At 45.6% G+C, this 19,322-nt stretch overlaps 1 protein-coding gene across 2 annotated transcripts in view; it reads left to right on the plus strand.

Annotated features, from left to right (window-relative positions):
- The first annotated feature begins 1,107 nt into the window (after nucleotides 1-1,107).
- LOC119651175 (equilibrative nucleoside transporter 1) overlaps nucleotides 1,108-19,322 on the plus strand; it is a 104,975-nt gene continuing 86,760 nt past the window's right edge. Inside the window, exon 1 of one of the 2 annotated variants that reach the window (XM_038054597.1) lies at nucleotides 1,108-1,677. The gene's annotated coding sequence lies outside the window, so the exon portion shown is untranslated. The remainder of the gene's footprint in view (nucleotides 1,678-19,322) is intronic. The other variant, XM_038054598.1, reaches the window with a different exon arrangement.

A 19,322-nucleotide genomic window follows, 5' to 3' on the forward strand; every position in this document is an offset into this window, starting at 1 on the left:
ATTGGTGGCCGAGATGATTTCACTTCTGCTTGGAGGAACAGTCCCTACCTGCAGCCTTAAAAATGATGGAAAGAGGGTTTCTTACGCAGGTTTCCTTGATGATCTAATAGAGGTTGTAGAGTTTGTCAGGGACCTATGCAGCAAACCAAATGGGGACACTGATATCAGCCAAAATGAAGCGGAATGAAAAAGTTCTACGCAAGGCAAAACTTACTTTTACTTGCCTATAACTGTAAATTGTGATGGGCGTGGAGTTCACTCCCGCTAATTTCAGTATCAAAAATTGTTTCTCTGCCATGGCAAGCAACGGGACTTTTTTGAGTTCCTTCTGCACTGTCCAATTATTCTTCGAAGGTGCAAAATCAAATCAGCTTCCATTTATAAGTTCTTTGAATTAGGAATTTGCCAGTAAACTTAGTGAATGAGTTAACATCTCAGTGTTTTAAAAATATCGTTTATAGTTCATTTTATTACATACAACTTATTGAGTGAATCGGTGTCCGATAATTCGTTAGAACCACTGTATATAAAAACTTTTTATCGGCACTTCTTTTGCTATTCTCCTCTTTCTTTTCAGTTTACAAGAAACTAACATTCATTTCTGAAGCAAACAAGTCAATTCGATTGTTGGATTTATCTTGCGTGAAATTTTAGTAATGAACACAGGATCCTGCTTAAAACATTCCATATCAGGTAGGAGGAAAAATCAGTTTATTAGGATGAAAAGGATTAACTTTCTTGGAAAATAATTTTATGACCCCATAAAATCCCAGATGATAATAACCCGAAAATTGAAACTAAGAATTTTCCACAACCTAAGAGTGCAAATCGTGCCTTTAAGCATTATTTTAAGTTCTAGATATGCCTCGAATATGTAAAATCAAATCAGCAATTGAATTTGTTTATAATTCCTAATTTTGAAATTAGTCATTATTTAGGCGTTTATGCTGACAGCTGAGTGACTTAAATGCATTCCACTAATTTCGGCCGACACTGTGTGGAGACTTTGCCTACAAGCATGCCCGAGCACGTGGTCTCATCGCGCCAAGTAACTTTCCGCCCTAAGATTTCTAAGAAATGATTACTCCCAAGAAGTGATTAAAGGGAAAGGACTCACAACTGACTTCCAAACATTAACTTCTTGGCCGTGGCTGCCTATTCGCCGTCTAATCACTCTCCACACAAACATGACGGATATGACGTTTGCCAACAAAACCGGTTTCCTCTGCCGCCTCACTGTCCGCCGGAGCCAGACAAAAGCACGCAAATCGCCTCGTTAGCGGAGGCGCATCTGTTTACGGCCAGTGTTTGACTTTTGCTCGAGAGGAACGTCTGTTTGTCGGACGGCGCGCGGTGTTCTGTGTTCATCCATTTCCTCCACTGTCGATTTCCAAGTCGGCCCGGCCGCGTCAACAGTCGAAAGTTGTGAAGTTTCCTAGACTTATCCGACGCGCATAGGTTCGTTCCGCTTCTGGGAAAATGCCCGGTGATAGGTACCCAAGGTGTGAATTGTTTTGTGTGAAAAGTACCCGTGACGGGAGCGAGTACCCAGAGATCTAGTGAAAAGTGAGTCGCCTGTCGTTCTCCAAGAAGAAACCTTGAATCAAGGTGGAGCAGCGGTGCTGAGAGCTGGTTAAGAAGCGGAGGGAAGGGAAGCAGAACGGGTCGCCGCAAAAGGTAAACAATTATTGGGAAGTAATGAACATAATTGCATTGTTTACATTGTCCAGCCCGTCGCAGTGAAAGCCGGGTCAGTGGGTAACTCCAAGATTCAGTGAGGACTTGAGTGCGGATCGCGGTTTGCATTAGAATAGAAATGCGCCCTCAAGCTTGTGTCATTGAACGGGGAAAGCCGCGAATGCTTATCGCAAACAAAGTACAAATGCTCAACTACAAATTCCCCTGGGTCCGTAACATGTGGAACTAATGGCAGCTATTTTGCTGCGGGACATTGACCGCGTGTTGGGGGCGCGTCCGTTCACCTTCAAGCCTATTCCCATGGCTCCCGGCCCCCATTAGCTCAAGTGCTTCGCGCTAGCATTGCATCACATACCCGGCCGCACTCTTTATTTTTAATCAACGAACCAAAAACTCCGGAAATGGGAAACCGGCGGCTATAAAAAGAACAAACCTATTTTGGAATTCCATCGGGTTCTCCGCTTAGGGAAGCAGCGGCGAGTGGGATTCCCAAACAACGACTCGAATTTGGGCCCATTAGGTCCCTTCCGAAAGCCCATGGATGCCTGATGGAGTGTGTGAGCATGATTCTGCCGAAGCAAGTGTTCTTCTGCGGAAATTCACGGCAAAATAGAAAAGATTTTATCGATTCAGTTGTGACGTCGTCTCCCCGTGCACTCGCCCCGCTGCTTCCTGCCGTTGTCGTTTAAAATTGACTTTGTCATTTACACAATAATAGAGAGCACATGGAGCTGAGAAGTGAAAGCACATGTCACCGTCCTCCCCACGTTTTTTAGAATTGTACGTGCCTGTTTTCGAGCAAGAGCCTCCGCGACGTAAGCATTTTGTCGAGTGTTGAAATTCCAACGATGAAACGAACCCGGGGCCAGGATAAGGTCAACAGAAGCCCCATTGGAGGCGTTTGAGTAGATGCAACCCCGGTGGCAAGTGACCGAACAATGCAAACACACTTCAGTTGGCAAATATCGAGAGAAGTGGACGGAAGCGATGCTCTTCCCACTCCAAAGGGTCATTCGTTCCGAAAGGATACACATTGCAGTCAGTCCCTCTCGTGGGCATCCACTTGCCCCGATTAAATTTGAGTGCTCATTCACGGCTAAGTGAATTGGAAACATTCACTCATTTCTCTGGTGTGGCGACGAGTCCCCGGTTCTCCCCCTTAACTTATCGCTCAACTCATATTCCCGACCGGCAAGCACTCAATGGGTTGCTACAGTCCAGTCGGTTCTGCACATCCCGGCCCCCGTCTGCAGACTATCAAGCGCCGCAAGAATTCCACCAGAAGGCATGCATCTTACCAAAAAGCATGCTAGCAAGTTCCGAATATAAAAATGTCGACAGAAGCCAAGTTGCCAGACAGAGCTGCTTCCACAAGAGCGTTCTTTCCCCGAACCATTGCGTTATTTATAGAATAATTTTTCATGGGAATTTCGCACAACCATGTGCTCTCGACCGAGCATGTATACGTAACCTGCATTTCTGGCACGAACTCGATTCTGCACACGTTTCGAATATTTGTAATCGACTCTAACAGGACTTACACGTACGCTAAGAAGCACCAGACACAATCTGTCATGAATTTGCAGGCAATGCCACTAGTCGAGTGCAAGAATGGTAACCGAAACTGTCTGCTGAGTGGAACCTAATCAGAGCGAACAGTGCACAGATGTATTCCCCATTTTGCAATCTTACGTTTTGTGTGTTTTTTTCAAGGCGTGTGAGCTCACTTTACTCTCTTGGGGCTGCTACGTTTGTAAAATGGATATCGAATTCAAGTCAGCAGATGTGGAGATTTGTTGCTCAGAATGCTGTCGTCATAGTCAATGAGAAAATAGCATTGTATCTGGCAGTAAGATCTGGAAATTGCGTGCTAATAATGGAGAGTGTAGTTGGCTCCACATTGCTAAACAAAAGGGAAAGTTTATGGTTTCCGCACGGCACTAACGAGCGTTTATCAGCATCTAGATGACTAACTAGATCCGGAAAAAGAAACTTAATTTTAAATGCAAAACAGCATGTTCACTTTAGCATTAGCATCCAAAGAATTGCCCTTGAAACCCTCAAAAATCCGACGCAACAGAAAAAACTTCCCAAGAAATTTGGCGCTCAGAGAATCACTTGAGCGAGTCTCTCGTACTTCCTTCAAGACAGCGCCCCATCGATGCCACCGTTGAACCGTGGAAGACACCTGCTGGCATCCCGAACTCATGTCGTTCCAGCGACCCCCTGCTGAACGTTACCTCACCCTTAAACCGACTGTTCGTATTGAGGCTAGCTTACTCCACCAATTCCGACGATATTCTGGCTTCCATCAGAAATAAGACCAACTCAACTCCGTCACCTATCTCGTGTGTGAAGCTGACGAAGGATGGCTTTCTCAACCGAATGATAGCTTCCTTCAAAGTTGTATATCTCCATCACTTCGACACTATCGCCCAATCTTCCTTTTTGGCCGCAGGGAGTCTTAATCATGCGTCATCAGAGGCATCTCCATTACTGAAGCCTGGTTGGATGAAAGGATATCAGATTCCGAACTTTCGGTGTGACAAAGACTACGCTGCACTTGGCAAGACAAATGGTGGAGGTGCCCTAAGTCCCACTTCCATTCCTCATTCCCCCTCTTACGTTGTTCCTGACAGCCATTATTTTACTCTCAGATTACATGCTTAGATCATGACTCCGTGGTGCGCAAGCCTAACTTTCGTAGGGAAAATATTGTAGATTTGAACTTAGTTTTGGCAACAATCAACACGGTTCACTTCTCTCTCCATTATCGTGTGACCAAACACTTAGTACATTCTGTACCATTTTATCACAGCTTCCTCCCTTACAATCTCGCGCAACTATCTCCATCTTTCACCAAATTCTCTGGCTCCTCTGCTAGCTCTCCCCAACTATCTTGTGATTTACTCTACTACTACTTTTCCTCAGCCTATGTTCCCTCTTACGGTAGTAGATGCAGTCTGCTTCATATCTCCTGCCACCCCTCTACCCCTCTCTCTGTCTAGTACCTCATTGGCAAGATTGACGCCTATGATGGCACAGGTCACGACGGTCTTCCTAACCTCCTTTTGCTTAAAACTACTCAGCACATTTCCCTTCACCTCTCAATCAATTTTAACAAGAGCCTCAAAAGGAACCATTTTCCTAGCCTACTAAAAAGAGGCTCTCATCATCCCCTTTCAAAAAAGTGCTCTTGCTGACAATCACCGTTTGATTTTCTTCTCTCCCCCTTTTCCAAAATCTTGGAAAGGTATATCGGCGAGTGGTTGTTCGGCCACTTTGGCTATTTCACAGTTAAGTGTTGCCAAATGTCAAATTTGACGGAAGAAAATACATGCTATCTAGAACCATCAACAATCGACATCCGGTCGAGGCCTGGAACTCCACACATCCCGGTTTTGCGCTGTGGTCCATCAATTCGATATCCCTAAAAGCTGCCTGGCGCCCTGGCCTACGAGATCGTTCCATCTCATGCAGGATCTGCTCGACAGGATGAGCATCGAGGTGTATAAGGCTTCATCCTGCTGACTTGTTGGTACTTTTCGAGTTCACAGACCTTTTGGGTCTCCCAGGCTTCCTTTTTCCGTATGTGAAGTCGCTTCTCCGCTTGCCGAATATCATGATAAGTCTCTGCACTTGCCCGCGTTCTTTGAGAATGCAACATTACTCGGTATGCGTTCCGTTGCTAGCTTACATTCATCGTCAAACCAACCGTTCCGACTTTTTTTGCGGCTGGGGCCAAGTATCTTTGTGGCCGCATTTATGATAACGTTCTTCAGGTGATTGCGAAGATTATTTGTTGATGCTTCATCTCCAGGATCTCTGTTGACTGCGGTTATTGCGGCATCCATTTCCCTCTTATAGGTATTGCGGAGGGCTGTGTTGTGGATGGCTTCAGTGTTAACTCTCACCTGATTGTCAGAGGGGCTTGACAAGGCCGAGAGGTGGCGGCGTTCGATCAACACGTGGTCAATTTGGTTGAAAGTGGTCGCGTGTGGAGAGGCCCACGTATGTTTATGGACCGCTTTCCGCGCAAACCAGGTACTTCCAACAACCATTTCGTGTGACACTGCTAATTGAATAAGTAAGCTATGGGAGCCAACGTATCGCCTGAGTAGGGGCTCCGTCCTCACTTGGCTGTTAAAATCCGCAAGTATGATTTTGATATCATATCCGGGACAGGCTTCGAGGATTCGTTCTACTGCCTCGTAGAAGGTAACGATTTTAATACCTCGGAACAATGTAATCATCCAATGGTGAATTACGTTAGAAAATTGGTTTAGGGATTAGCGCAACTTGAATAGATTGGCGTTCCAAACTGAAGTTCTTTGGAATCGACGCATCAGCGAACGCCCTCTGAGGTTCTGAGTATTGGCCGTCTATAAAAGTCAATGAACGGCGCCTCGTGTTAATGGAGACAAAGATATTACATTAGACCAGTGGCGTAACACGTCATGATCACAATCGAAATGACATCCGCGATCGATTGCACTGATCCTAAAAAAGTTGCAAGACAAGCGTCCTCGACATATGATTTGCGATAATGAAAATTTATCTGCCAACATTATTTTGAACATAAATATATATATCATCAGCTTCAGCTATCCCCAAGTCTTCCGGAGAAGTTAATACGCCTCCTCTACTGTTCTGCACCAAGTGCTTTTAGGGCGACCCACTTGTCAACCACTTTCTGACAGTAACTTCCATCGGTATCATCATCATTATTATCAACCGGCGTCCGGTCTAGGCTTGCTTTTAAAAAGGAATTGAAAACCACTCGCAACAGTTGGCTGACATCGTGACTTCCGCGATCACTCCATCTGAGGTCTTTTTTTGAGGTTTTGTGTAAAACAAAACCTTATTAAAATCGATTCAATGTCTATCTGTCTGTCACACGCATTTTTCTCCAAAACGGCTAAACCGATCCGAACGAAATTTGGTGGATAGATGGGAGCTATGAAATCCCACGCATACAGCAAGTGGCATAAATTTAGGTGAAGTTTAAAGGGGGGCTCCCCATACATGCAAAGGGGGGATTCAATTTTTTCACCGGATATAGTTGTGTAGGGTATCAAATGAAAGGTCTCGATTTATACTTTCCGAAACTGATATTAGTTTTGACATAAATTGCAAAGTGTGTGAGTAAGGAGTCAAAATGTACGCACTTGAAGTGAGACAGGACCCATTTTCGGAAACTACCCAACCTTAAAATCCGAAAAAATCAGGGTTGTAGGCCTAGATTTCCTCCTCACATCTTTTTCTTTTTCTTCAGCCTTGAGTTCACAAGCGGGATCGGCTCGTGGTGATCGGTTTCGTCATTTTATTTTATCAAATGCCTGATCAGGATGTAATCACGAGACCTTTAAATCCCCATCAAGCGTATCAAGCCACCATTGTTTTGGCCTGCTTTTTGGTTGCTTACCGTTGCTTTCGATGTTCTGACCAATACTGGTTGTTGAATTCTCGTTGCGTGACCACACCATCGAAAACACCTCTCTTGCAGTTTTTCCACGATCGATGCAAACCCACATCGATCGCGGATATTCTCATTTCAGACGTAATCAAAACGTGTCACGCCACCTGTGCAATGCAACATCTTCGTCCCCATTACCGCAAGACGCCGTTCATTGTCCTTTATAGTCGGCCAACATTCAGAACTATAGAGAGCGGCAGACGGACGACATTGCAGTAAATTTTAGATTTGGGATGTGCGCTGATACGTCGATCACAAAGAACACCAGTTGGGGAATGCCACTTCATCCAGGTTGCATTAATGCGTGAAACAATTTCATTACACAGTTCCCCATTGGCTGATAGCATTGACTCGAGATATTTAAATCGCTGAGTTCTGGCAATGGCAGTAACCTGCCCTTCGAGATATTTAAATTGCTCAGGTCTGGCAATGGCAGTAACCTGCCCAGAACTGAACGATTTCAATATCTGGGGTCAATGCTATAAGCCAATGGAGAATTACGTTATGCTCCTCACATAGGGAAACACAAAACCTTTTATACCTGAAGCGTCAAGCTTCCGGTTTCCTGACTTGTTTCTAATATAAATATTATCGTTATAGATGAAGTTGTAATCTTTCTGACATATATGTGACTTATCCAGCTGTCATCCGACTCAGGGTTTCGTTTAAGATTGTGTCGGGTCAATGTAACACGGTCATATGGCGGAAAGAGGTGTTAACAAGGCTTGGAGCATTCCTGCAACAATGGCAAGATAGACAAATTGGTGGATACTTTCTTCTGCCGATTAACGCGAGGGAGCGTCAAACTGAGGACCTTTTTTGGCACCTATTTGCTCTGTTACTCCTCCAAATCTAAAGCCGTTGGACTAAGATCCATGATTTCATAAGAGGACAAACAGATGTCATCGACATAGTTGAGGTATTTGAGGAAAGGTGGCATGGTTTATTGAAGCCCTTCTCATCTTCCGGACAAGGGAGTATGCAGAAGGAATATGGCATCAGCGATAGCGGGCATCCGACAATTGTAAATTAAGAAGGAGCAAAAAAAAACTCCGGAAAAAAGCAGTAATCAGGGCGTAAGACTAAAGAGGGTAAAACCCCATCTGTCACCATTCAGTTTCAATCAACGTCCTCCTTTTCGATGCATGCAATCTAACCAAGATAAACGGATGAAAAGGGAATAAGTGCCTTCAACGGTCAAGGTTGCAATGAATGTAGGCTGTGCTGCCCACCCAATCATGCCATTTTCTATTGATTGAGGCTGAGATACTGCGAGGTATTTTGAATATTTTCCGTGTTTCATTGAAAATCAAATACGAATATTCTCTTCGTGGGCTAAGAATACCAAAGCGAAAATTTTGAATGGCATTCATTGTGCTTAAACTATTTTAATTAAATGATAAATTATCTTTTTGATATTTTTTCAAATTGTTCGCCTGCTGCGGAATGAAATCTATGAAGCTGGTAAGATTTAAATTCAATACGAAACTTGGCTAATAAAATCAAAACTGTCAACTTTAACATAATCAAATAAGATCTGCTATCGACAGAATAGCAATTATTGTCGGTTGTCAGGCGGCCAGCGATAATCAATGGAGGCTAATACCATGCAATAAATTAATTGAATGCTTTAATTAAAAAACATCTCGCAGGTGACACTTTTTTATACTCTTCGACATTGATAAAGACACATCTACTTAGCTTCCATTAGTTATCTCGATCGAGGTCGCACTATAAAAATCCGTTTTCTTGTAATCTTTAACGACATTGAGATTGAATTGGTCCGTCATCGATATGGCGCACAAGACGGAGGAATTAGAGATAATTTACGGTTCCAAGATATTTCAAGCTTTTTAAATGTAATTACGCTCAAAACGTGACTCGCCTGCCTTAGTTGCCGTCCAAGGAATCGAGTTTTCAATTCATGGCATCATCTGTTATAAATCTTAATTCATTCTGGCCTCTCGAAGATTGGAGGGGTTGTACTGCCGTTTCTCAATTAAGACTACGCATTTGATCAATAATGACAAATTAATCGCGTTTCTAACAAAAATTCACTTATCTTATACGGCCTTGATCGTTCTGCCCTTCTTTCTCAATTTATTTAAAAGACTCAGCCAAGATGTTTCGAAACTGGCAGATAGCAAGTCTTTGATGAAGAATACGAGGAAGCAGCATATCCATCTGATTGAAAGTCTTTTGTGCTTTATGAGTACATTCATGACAGAAATTGGTCCTCAGTTGTAATGAAATTAATAGAATTATGATTTCAGATTAAATTGCAAGTGGATGTCGAGAGGTTACTTGATGTGATGTGAACGCATGTAAGGTTTGTTGATGGTTGATCTATCGAGAGCATGTTGCTGGAGAATGATTTTCTTGGAAGCAGACAGGTAATTTTTAGCTGTTACATCCACCTTGGTGGCCTGGTCTGATTATGCTTCTGGTTAAAGTTGCATAATTCGCAAGTCCTCACACGACCTCTTCGTGGTGGTCGCTGGAAACCGTCCTCAAGGGGGCCAAGAGTGTGTAGGGCTGGGCTGGGAGTAGGCTCATCCAACTGGCGAGGATCTACTTGTCTGCTGGTCATGTGTTAGAGGCAAGTAGATCTGGCGGGGGGATAGATCGAAGCAACAGCCCGGGGATCGTCTTCCCTGCACCGGGGAAGGTGGAACAGCATACGCCGAGAGCTGCCTGGCCAATGGGGAGCTTGGTCTTTAGTATGCGAACTCTGAATACCTTTCGCACCTCCAGTTTCAAAGAAGACCCTTACCCTGGTGGCCGGGCTAGCCAAGGTGGACATTCTTCCCGGACTACTCGCGGGGCCAAGACATTGACTCAATTTTTGAAAAACAAACAACGATGATAGAAGATGGGGTGATGCCAGGCGCATCGGAGGACGAGCTGCTGGCCTCCAACCAGGAGACAGTAGCCGTCGAGTGCCCCGCTGTGCTGAAACCAACAGCAGGGACCAGCCTGGAATCCACTGTCGTCAAACTGGGTGTAGCGAGTACCAGACATAGTACTTCTAACCCAAAACCCTCAACGTCAAGGGATCCCTCGAAAGTGAAAACCGGCAAGAACGTCGGTCACCGGAAACCGTCTAAAAAGCGAAGTGGTGTCTTGCTCAAGAGCCAGTACCAGAAGGCCATGCATATTCTCAGCAAGATTGCTAAGCATAAGAAGGTCAGTACTGTCGACGATCGGGATGAAAAAGACCTCGCTAAATACCTGGCGATTATTGACGAATACAATAGCAAACGCCTTGCTGACGAGCAAAAGGCGAAGCCCATCCCTCTGAAACGCAATCGATCTCAAGACGAGGACGAGCAAGACAAGAAGCGTAGCAGAGTGGCCAAGAGCTCAGACGCTAAGCAACATCCGGAGAAACTTGTGCAGCAACCGTCAGCCGACGGGCCACGAACTACGAAGCGACGTGGCCAGGAGCCGCTTATGTGTGATGCTGGCGGATGGCAATTCTGCTAGTGGCAAGGTGTGGACCAGTGTTGAGGGCAGGCTGTCAGGCATGGTCTTTGAGCCTCTCCTGGACACCGAAGGCAAACACGTGGGACTCATATCCTAGTTTGATTCCTCTCAGGTGGTCCGTGGGTTTCACATAATAGCGTGCATGGGCCAGTTCTCTAAGGACTTTCTCGGTTCGTGTGTCGTTAAGCTCAGCAAAGCCTGGAAGGACGTAAAGCTGAAAGTCACCCCTTACGACGAGAGGAGATTGGTCGCTCACATCTGGTTGCCGAAGATCCGCATGGATAAGAACAAGCTCGTTCAATTCCTGCGCCTTCAAAATCCCGAAATTCCCATGGACGATTGGGTTGTTATCAAGGAGAAGGAACCTCAGACAAACAGCCAACCTTTACTATTCCGTATAAACAAGGAGTGCCTGTAGGCACTGAAAAAGGTCGACTATAAAGTGTGGTTCGGAGTCAGGAATGCAAAGGTAAAAGTGTTCCGCTCTGCAAAACCGGACGACGACCTTGACCCAATCGACGCCGCCAACGAGCTGTTGGAAGAGATGACAAACGACGGGGACTGACAAACCCCCACGCAAGCAGATCATGCTGAGGGTAGCGTAGATAAATCTGCAGCACTCGAAGTGCGCCTCGGCTAATCTGCTTGCCTTCCTCTTAGAGGAAGACATCGACATCGCATTAATACACGAGCCCTGGGTCGAAGGCGACCGAACCATCAAAGGGCTCCAAAGCAAATATTTTAATTTATTCCACAGCACAGGAGACGCTGATCATGATAGACCTGGAACATGAATTTTCGTGAGGAATAGTCTGCACGCTTTTCTGCGTCCGGACCTGAGTTCCAGCGACCTAGTTGTGGTCAAACTAGAGCAGGCAGGGGCAGAGAACGTGCATATTTGCTCGGCTTACATGGCTCACGACCGATCAGCTCCGCCAGAAAAACTACAACATCTGACGAACACCATAGCAACAAAGAAAGCCAATCTGTTGATAGGCTGCGGCTGGGGCAGCTCGGAAATCAACGAGAGATATTCTTTGATTTTATTATTACTTCAAACCTATCGGTGTGTAACAGGGGCAGTACACCAACCTTCCATTTCCCCTGCTCGGAGAACTGTGACGATTGGGAGGAGGTCCTTGATATCACCCTAATAACCGACAATGGGATTCTTAGGGTGGAGGACTAGAGAGTGTCTGACCAGAGATCTTTCTCTGATCACAGTTGGATAGTTTTCAGTCTAGATCTCGCTGCATAGGTCTCCGAACCCTTCAGAAACCCCAGGAGGATCGAATGGAGAAAGTTTGGTCAAGTAATTAAGAACTAACCGCCAAGAGGTGGTCTTGGTTGGACTATTGTCAGAACATCGAGAGCACCAATGAATCTGCGAGGCTCAGTAAGATTCTGTCCAAGAAATATAAGAGCACATCCTTTCTTAAAAAGTCGGAAGGCTCCTGGACGGAATCTTTTAGCGAAACCTTGGAGCTGCTGGTTCAAACGCACTTTTCCACCAGCGAGGAGGACTGTGAATCAGAACCTTGCTTGGAGGGTTTGCGGCCACCCCAGCTGTGAGAGATTATCAAATCGGTAATTACCGAGGATAAAATCGGCTGGGCTGTAAGCAGCTTCTCCGCATATAAATCTCCAGGCCCAGATGGCATAATGCCAGTTATACTGCAGCAGGGATGGGTTGTGCCGTGGCTTGTTGAGATTTACCGGAGCTGAATCTCTTTAGGATACGTACCACAGTCGTGGAGGCGCGCACGAGGGGTTTTCATACCAAAAGCGGGCAGGCGCAGTCATGAGTCCGCGAAGGACTTTCGATCAATCAGCCTAACCTCTTTCGTGCTGAAGACCCTAGACGCCTTTCTCTAAGTCCCAGCATGTCTACCTCAAAATCTACTGAAACCGCCTTCCACGAGGTAATTGGTACGGTTGAGCGGCCGCTGCAGTACAAGCAGTATACCCTAGCTGTCTTTTTGGATACAGAATGAGCTTTTAACAACGTTATTACCAACGCCATAAAGGAAGCCTTAACCAGTATTGAATTGGAGGGGTATCTTACGCATTGGATTATAACCATGCTAAGTACCATGATAATCCAATCGGATCTGGGAGGCAACCACTTGACTTGAGGATGGTTCTCTGGATGTACACCGCTGTAGTGCATCCGATCCTAACGTATGGCTCTATTGTATGGTGACAGGTTTTGAAGAAAAAATACAATAGGATGAAGCTTAATAGGATTCAAAGAACCGCGTGGGCAGGTGCTACTGGGGCTCTGCAGTCCTGCTCGGCAGATGCTCCCAATGTAATGTAATGCATCAACTCCCCCTAGACCTCCACATTAAATACTTTGCAACGTGCAGTGTCGTCATACTACGTGAGTCCGGATGCTGCGCAGCGAACTCCTACGGCCACAGCAACATCCTAGATGAAATACCTCGAGAAATCTGGGTATCCCCCACGGACTATGTCACACGCAAGCTGAACTTCACGAGAAACTTTGCTGTGGACTTTCCAACCAGGGCCAAGTGGAAGACCGGCGACATGTTGCAAGGTTATGACACAATATCCTTCACGGACGGATCAAAAATGGCCTGTGGGGTCGGCGCGGGGTTTTCTCGAATACACAGAGTGTATCCAAGTCGTATGATCTCCCAGGTTTCGCCAGTGTATTCCAGGCGGAAGTACTGGCGATATTGGAAGTCTGTCGATGGCTGGAGCGAGATTCGAGCCCCAAGCGTAACACAGCCATTCTGACTGACAGCGACTACCAGCCTTGTACTCAGCGACGGCATCTTCCAGGCTGGTGGGGCAGGGCAGAGACACGCTGAACCGGCGAAAATTCAAGATCACGGCGGTCTGCACGTGGCACTTGCCCATAGGGGACCATGCCGCTAGACTCGGCTTACCCTATAATTCGCATTGCCGAGGCTGCAGAGAAGGAAGGGAAACCCTCATGCACTTTCTCTGTGATTGCCCAGCTCTGACTAGAGTCAAACTGCGGACACTGGGTAAACCATTCTTTAGGGACCGCAGAGAGATTTTTAGCTGCAGGGTGGGAGAGCTGCTTTCCCGGCTGGACTCTGCCTCCCTGTTCCCATAACAACAGTCACGGTCTTAGGTGTTTGTGGCATCAAATCGGCGCACCAAAGCGTTAATTGGGCTCCTCGGAGCGGCCACTGATATCTACCTACCACCTGGAATACCAGATTATGTAAATTTCGGTTCATAAATGATTATGATGATATAAAATCCTTATCCTTTCTGAAAGAATGCTGGTCCCACTTTCCGTATCTCCATTACACATCCATAAATTTCCTCCTTAATTAAACGCCGTAAAAGATAGTATTATTTATTGGCAATTAGCTTCAATGACCAACCACTAGAAACGGCTTGGCATCTATTGAAGGGCTTCCCGTTCGTGCCCGGCTTAAATTCAATCATCTCTTACACATCTCTCAAAGTGCCGAACACATCAAACCAATTATTTATGCACCACCTCTGCATCTATTGAAATTGATGGAATCGAATTTGCTGCTTCGTCCATCTCTTCTTGTTCAATAAAATATTCTTTACAACGACGTGGGAAGATGGAGGAGAGGCTCTTTGACCGGCAGACGGTCTCAATGCACATATTCTTGGCTCAATTTATATCAAAAGCCCCAACAATAAAAGTTGATGCCTGATCTAAATAAGACATTAACGTAGCAGATAAATTGTGTATTTATTATCGCTGATTTCTATTGAGAGTATCAGAAAAGCAGCTTAGTGAGGACCCACTCTTCTCGGCTCTTGTTGCTACAAATCAAGCCTCCATTCGCCGCATTGACCTATTACGATAGTTCACACTTCTAATGGTAGAATAAATGGTTGTTTTCGAAAGATACTAAATTTCAGTACGATATGAACGCATAGCGTATTATTACGCCATTGCGTCATAAATTATCCGATCAGAATTCAGTGCTATTGGTCAGTGAACCTCTTGTAGCTCATTCGCTGGGCAATAGATACAAGATACATCCATTCGTATGCAGAGGTCGGTCGGGGTGGATAGCAGATAAAATTTACTACTCCTGAATTATATATTTTGAACGAATAACATCGCTGAAATGGTTGGGTCGAAGAACTTTCCACCTTGGCGTTCTAAGCGGACGGGGTCGAACGGAAATGGTCAGCAAATGTGTTTATTTGCGAGGAGTAAACACTGAACAATGGTATGAATACGATTATATTAGGTTTGTATCCAGCTAATTATAGACTCCTAGGGTGGATATTTTTGATTGATTTGCTCAATTGCTCCTCTGGGTTGCTGGTCATAGAAGCATAGAGGGATATGACTGGCCAGATGGGCGTCGTTCTTGTCAGTTTTGATAGTGACTGTAAAAGATGGCACAACGTTTGACGGCCTTTGACCCCAAATGACGAAAGATCACCACTTGTGCTATAGAATCTGGCTCTCCTACAACAAAACTCGATAACGAGAGCCTTTGTGCCAGATATCCGGGAACCCGTCCAGGATTACGTCCATATTCCTCACCGCATGGGCGATATGGCGACCCGGGTGGGGATGTGTTTGGTCGGTTGAGATGAACGTTTACTGGGGGTTTCGCAATCCAACACCCCACTTTGTTGCAATCCCGAGACGGGTGAACCGCGATTTAGTGGAGGTAACACACCTAAACTAGGAGAAGCACCTGAGATAGTCCAGCTAACTCAGGAGATGTGTAAGGGGAACTATTACTGAAAGCCTAAGGAACTTTCGGCGGGTGTCTATAGTTTGGTAGTTGGACAGTTCGAAGAGGGGAAAGGACGACTGGATGAATAGGACCTCCTATGGAGCACAGGGGTAGCGGGAGGCTGTGGTCCGTGAAGGCGAGGCTGTATCTGAATTTGAGGCAAATACCCGAACAAAAATATGGATTAAGAAAACAAAATCCCATTAATATTGAAGGAAAAAGAGGATATTGACGTCATTCTTGTTAATTAACCACAACTTGTTGTTAACTGCAACAGATGATAAGGAGGAAGTAACAAACCTGGATCCCTTTAAGCGAAGTGGTAAAATACTACGGTCTGCACCCAGGTCTGTGCACCACGAGATATTCATTGTGGCAAAGGCTATACCGGGTCCAGAAAAGAAGAAGCAGTGCATGCCAACGACGAGAAAATTGATGCAGTCCTAGCAAAAGTACTCAGGATGGAAAATTGTTTGAAGGAGATGGATAATACCCTGAACACTCTCTATGAATTCGTCGGGCCGAAGCATAATGTTCATCGCTATATTAAGGTGGTTGTTCGAAACCTTAAAAACACCTGCGAAAAGGCCATGGGTGAGTTAGGTTCGATGAACCAACGCTCAGCGAATACAGGACAGTTACAAACTCCTACGGTGACCTCATTGCGATAGGTACCTCTTACTACCAAAAGGATGGAACGAGCCACTCAAACACCAAAGCAAAGCCGAGATTCCAAGGCACCAGTAACGTAAGGAGTGCAACGTTTGGACCCCAAATCGGCTCCACAAACGAAACCCCCGGAAAATGAAAGCAAATGTTTAGACAACCGTGAAGTCAAGGCAGCAGATAAAAAGAAAGAGGCTCCGTCCAGATGCAATTGTTATCGAAAGCAGAGGTGACCTCTCTTACGCTGAGATTCTGCGGAAGGTCAAGGGAGATCCAACGCTAAGCGATCTAAGAGACAATGAACTACTCCAGAAGCTTCGGAAGACGTAGGAGGAAAGGATGCTGAAATACGTCCTTAGGTGAAGAAGTTACGATGAGGCAGTTGATCCACAACATAACTGTGGAGGATAAGGACTTTGACGAGATCACGACAAAGGAGGACACATGGAGAGAACTGGTATGACAATTTCAAATTCCAAACGGCAATGTCGACGCAATAAAGAATTTACGGAAAGCATACGGTGTCACACAAACGGCAATCATTCACTTGGCAGCTGTTTGGGGAAACAAGTTGCTAGAAGCTGGCAAAGTCAAGATCGAATCGGTTGACTGTAGGTTTCGGGAGAAAATATATCCTGCTATGTGTTTTAAATGTCTAGAATATGGCCACAAAGCCAGATCTTGCACAAGCAAGCACGATAGGTCTGACCGGTGCAGGCGGTGTGGGGAAAAGGACATTATCATCATCAACGGCGAAAAAATCGGTATCTGGTCTAGGCCTGCCTTAATAAGGAACTGCAGACATCCCGGTTTTGCGCCGAGGTCCACCGATTCGATATCCCTAAAAACTGTTTGGCGTCCTGGCCTGCGCCGTCGCTTAGGCAGGGTCTGCCTCGTCTTCTTTTTCTACCATAGATATTGCCCCCGAATTCTCTCATGGCGTGAACAGTTTTACTCTGGCTATGCTATCATAGGCGGCGATGAAAGGATGTTGCAACTGATGTCTATATACCAACAGTTTTTCCATTGCTTGACGCAAAGAGAAAATCTGATCTGTTGCTGATTTGCTTGGAGTGAAGCCTCTTTGTATGGGCCAATGATATTGTGGGCGTATGGGGCTCTCCGCCCTCGCAAGATAGAGGAGACTATCTTATAGATCGTACTCAGCAACGTGATACCTTTATAATTGCTGCACTGTGTGATATCTCCCTTTTTATGTATGAGACAGACAATGCCTCTGCCAGTCGTCACCTTGAGTACAAGTTGATGAACCACTTGGTGTAATTGGTCGCCTCCATATTTAAGCAATTCAACTGTTATTCCATTGGCTCCTGGCGACTTATGATTTTTAACCCGATGAATTGCACGGACTATTTTTTCTACACTTGGTGGTGGCAGTATTTGTCCGTCGTTTTCAGTAGGCGGGACCTCCAACTCGCCGATGTTCTGGTTGTTCAGTAGTTCATCAAAGTACACAACCCATCGCTTCCATATGCCCATTCTGTCGGAAATCAGATTTCTCTCTTTGTTTCAATAGAACGAGTATCGAGGTGTATAAGGCTTCTTCCTGCTGATTTGTTGGTAAAACTTCCGCGCCTGGTGCGGTTGCTCCCTGTACTTTTCGAGTTCACAGACCTCTTGGTTCTCCCAGGCTTCCTTTTTCCGTCTATAAAGTCGCTTCTCCGCTCGCCGGAGTTTGTGATAAGTCTACGCGTGCCCGCGTTCCTTGGGAATGCAGTATTACTCCGGATGTAACATTCTTCCGTTCCGTTGCTAGCTTACATTCATCGTCAAACTAGCCGTTCTGACTTTTCTTGCTGCTGGGGCCAACTGTGTTTGTGGTCCTATTTATGATAACGTTCTTCAGGTGATTGCGAAGATCATTTGTTGATGCTTCATCTCCAGAATTTCTGTTGACAACGGTTATTGCGGCATCCATTTCCCTCTTATAGGTGTTGTGGATGGCTTCAGTGTTAACTACCACCTGATTGTCAAAGGGGATTCTGGGTGGTGTAGTTATTCGAGCTCGGAGGACCATGTCAACGAGATAGTGATCCGAGTCTATATTGCCCCCCTCCCCCCATATGTTCCGACATTCATCAAGGCTGAGAGGTGGCGGCGTTCGACCACGTTTGTTTGTGGGCCACTTTCTTTCACTACTTCCAACAGGTGCTCAGAGGTGGCGGTAAGGAAGACGGGGCGGCAACCCTGTCGGCCAAACCAAAACCAAGTGGCCAAGGAGAACCTCCATAGTGGTGGCACCGGGAGATGCTGTATTCACTTTGGCTTGCCGGCCGTGATGCAGTAGGCAAATGCTCCAAAGGCCTAATCAGGGCGATCAGACCCGAGTCTGCACGGGAACTCATCTGGAGTGGTAATTGGCCATGAAACCTTACCAGGGATATACTGGTACCACAAAAACCGGGATAGCCCCTGAATTCACATGTTCGAGGAGAATTCCTGTTTCATATGCGCTCAGCTCGGTTGTTGCTTCATAGGGCTTGTGGTTAATTCAAGCAAACAGAGACCTTCGTGCCTCAAACGTGGTGGTGCATTTCAACACGGGTGCCGCACTCTACAGTTCGGTATAGATTTTGGTAGGTCTTGCATAAACCAGTGTGAATACTGAGCCATGCACTAAGTATAGACTGGTACCGTTGTGCTTGTTTCAGCGAGACTCTGATTATGGTCACAAAATCAACTCGTTTCGTAAGAAGACCGTAGGATTAATTTCACGCGACAGGTACTCACGTAAATCCACAGAGACTTAACCCCTTATGAATGAAATAGTTTGTCACTATAACTCACGAAAGTAAAGAAAAAGTGAAAACATCTCGGCCATCGATGCAGGGAGCAAAATTCCTAGGCTTTAACGGTCTTTCTGCGAAACTACTCCTTGAAGTCCCTGCAGAGTTGCTTTTTTCACTCATCCGTGGTGCGAAATCTTTCATAAAAAGTGGAAGAAGGGATGATTATCAAGATCCCGACGAAGGGCACCACTTTAAGTGTGGCAATTTGAAGAGTATTTGCATGCTTATAGCCTTCGCAAAGACAATAGCTAAAGTTATCCTGGAAAGCATTAAAGAAAACCCTGAAAGCTTGAGCATGAAAGAACAGACTAGTTTCTGCTCGGGATCCTCCTGCAATGATCACATCAGCGCCCTTCAGATTATTGTGGAACAGTGTGCAGAGTTCAGATCTCTGCTCAGTGTGCACATGGAGTACTCTGGGCAGGAGAGGGGATTTCCAGAGAA

The sequence above is a fragment of the Hermetia illucens genome, chromosome 3 (genome assembly GCF_905115235.1).
Source record: "Hermetia illucens chromosome 3, iHerIll2.2.curated.20191125, whole genome shotgun sequence".
Taxonomy (NCBI): Eukaryota; Metazoa; Arthropoda; class Insecta; order Diptera; family Stratiomyidae; genus Hermetia; species Hermetia illucens.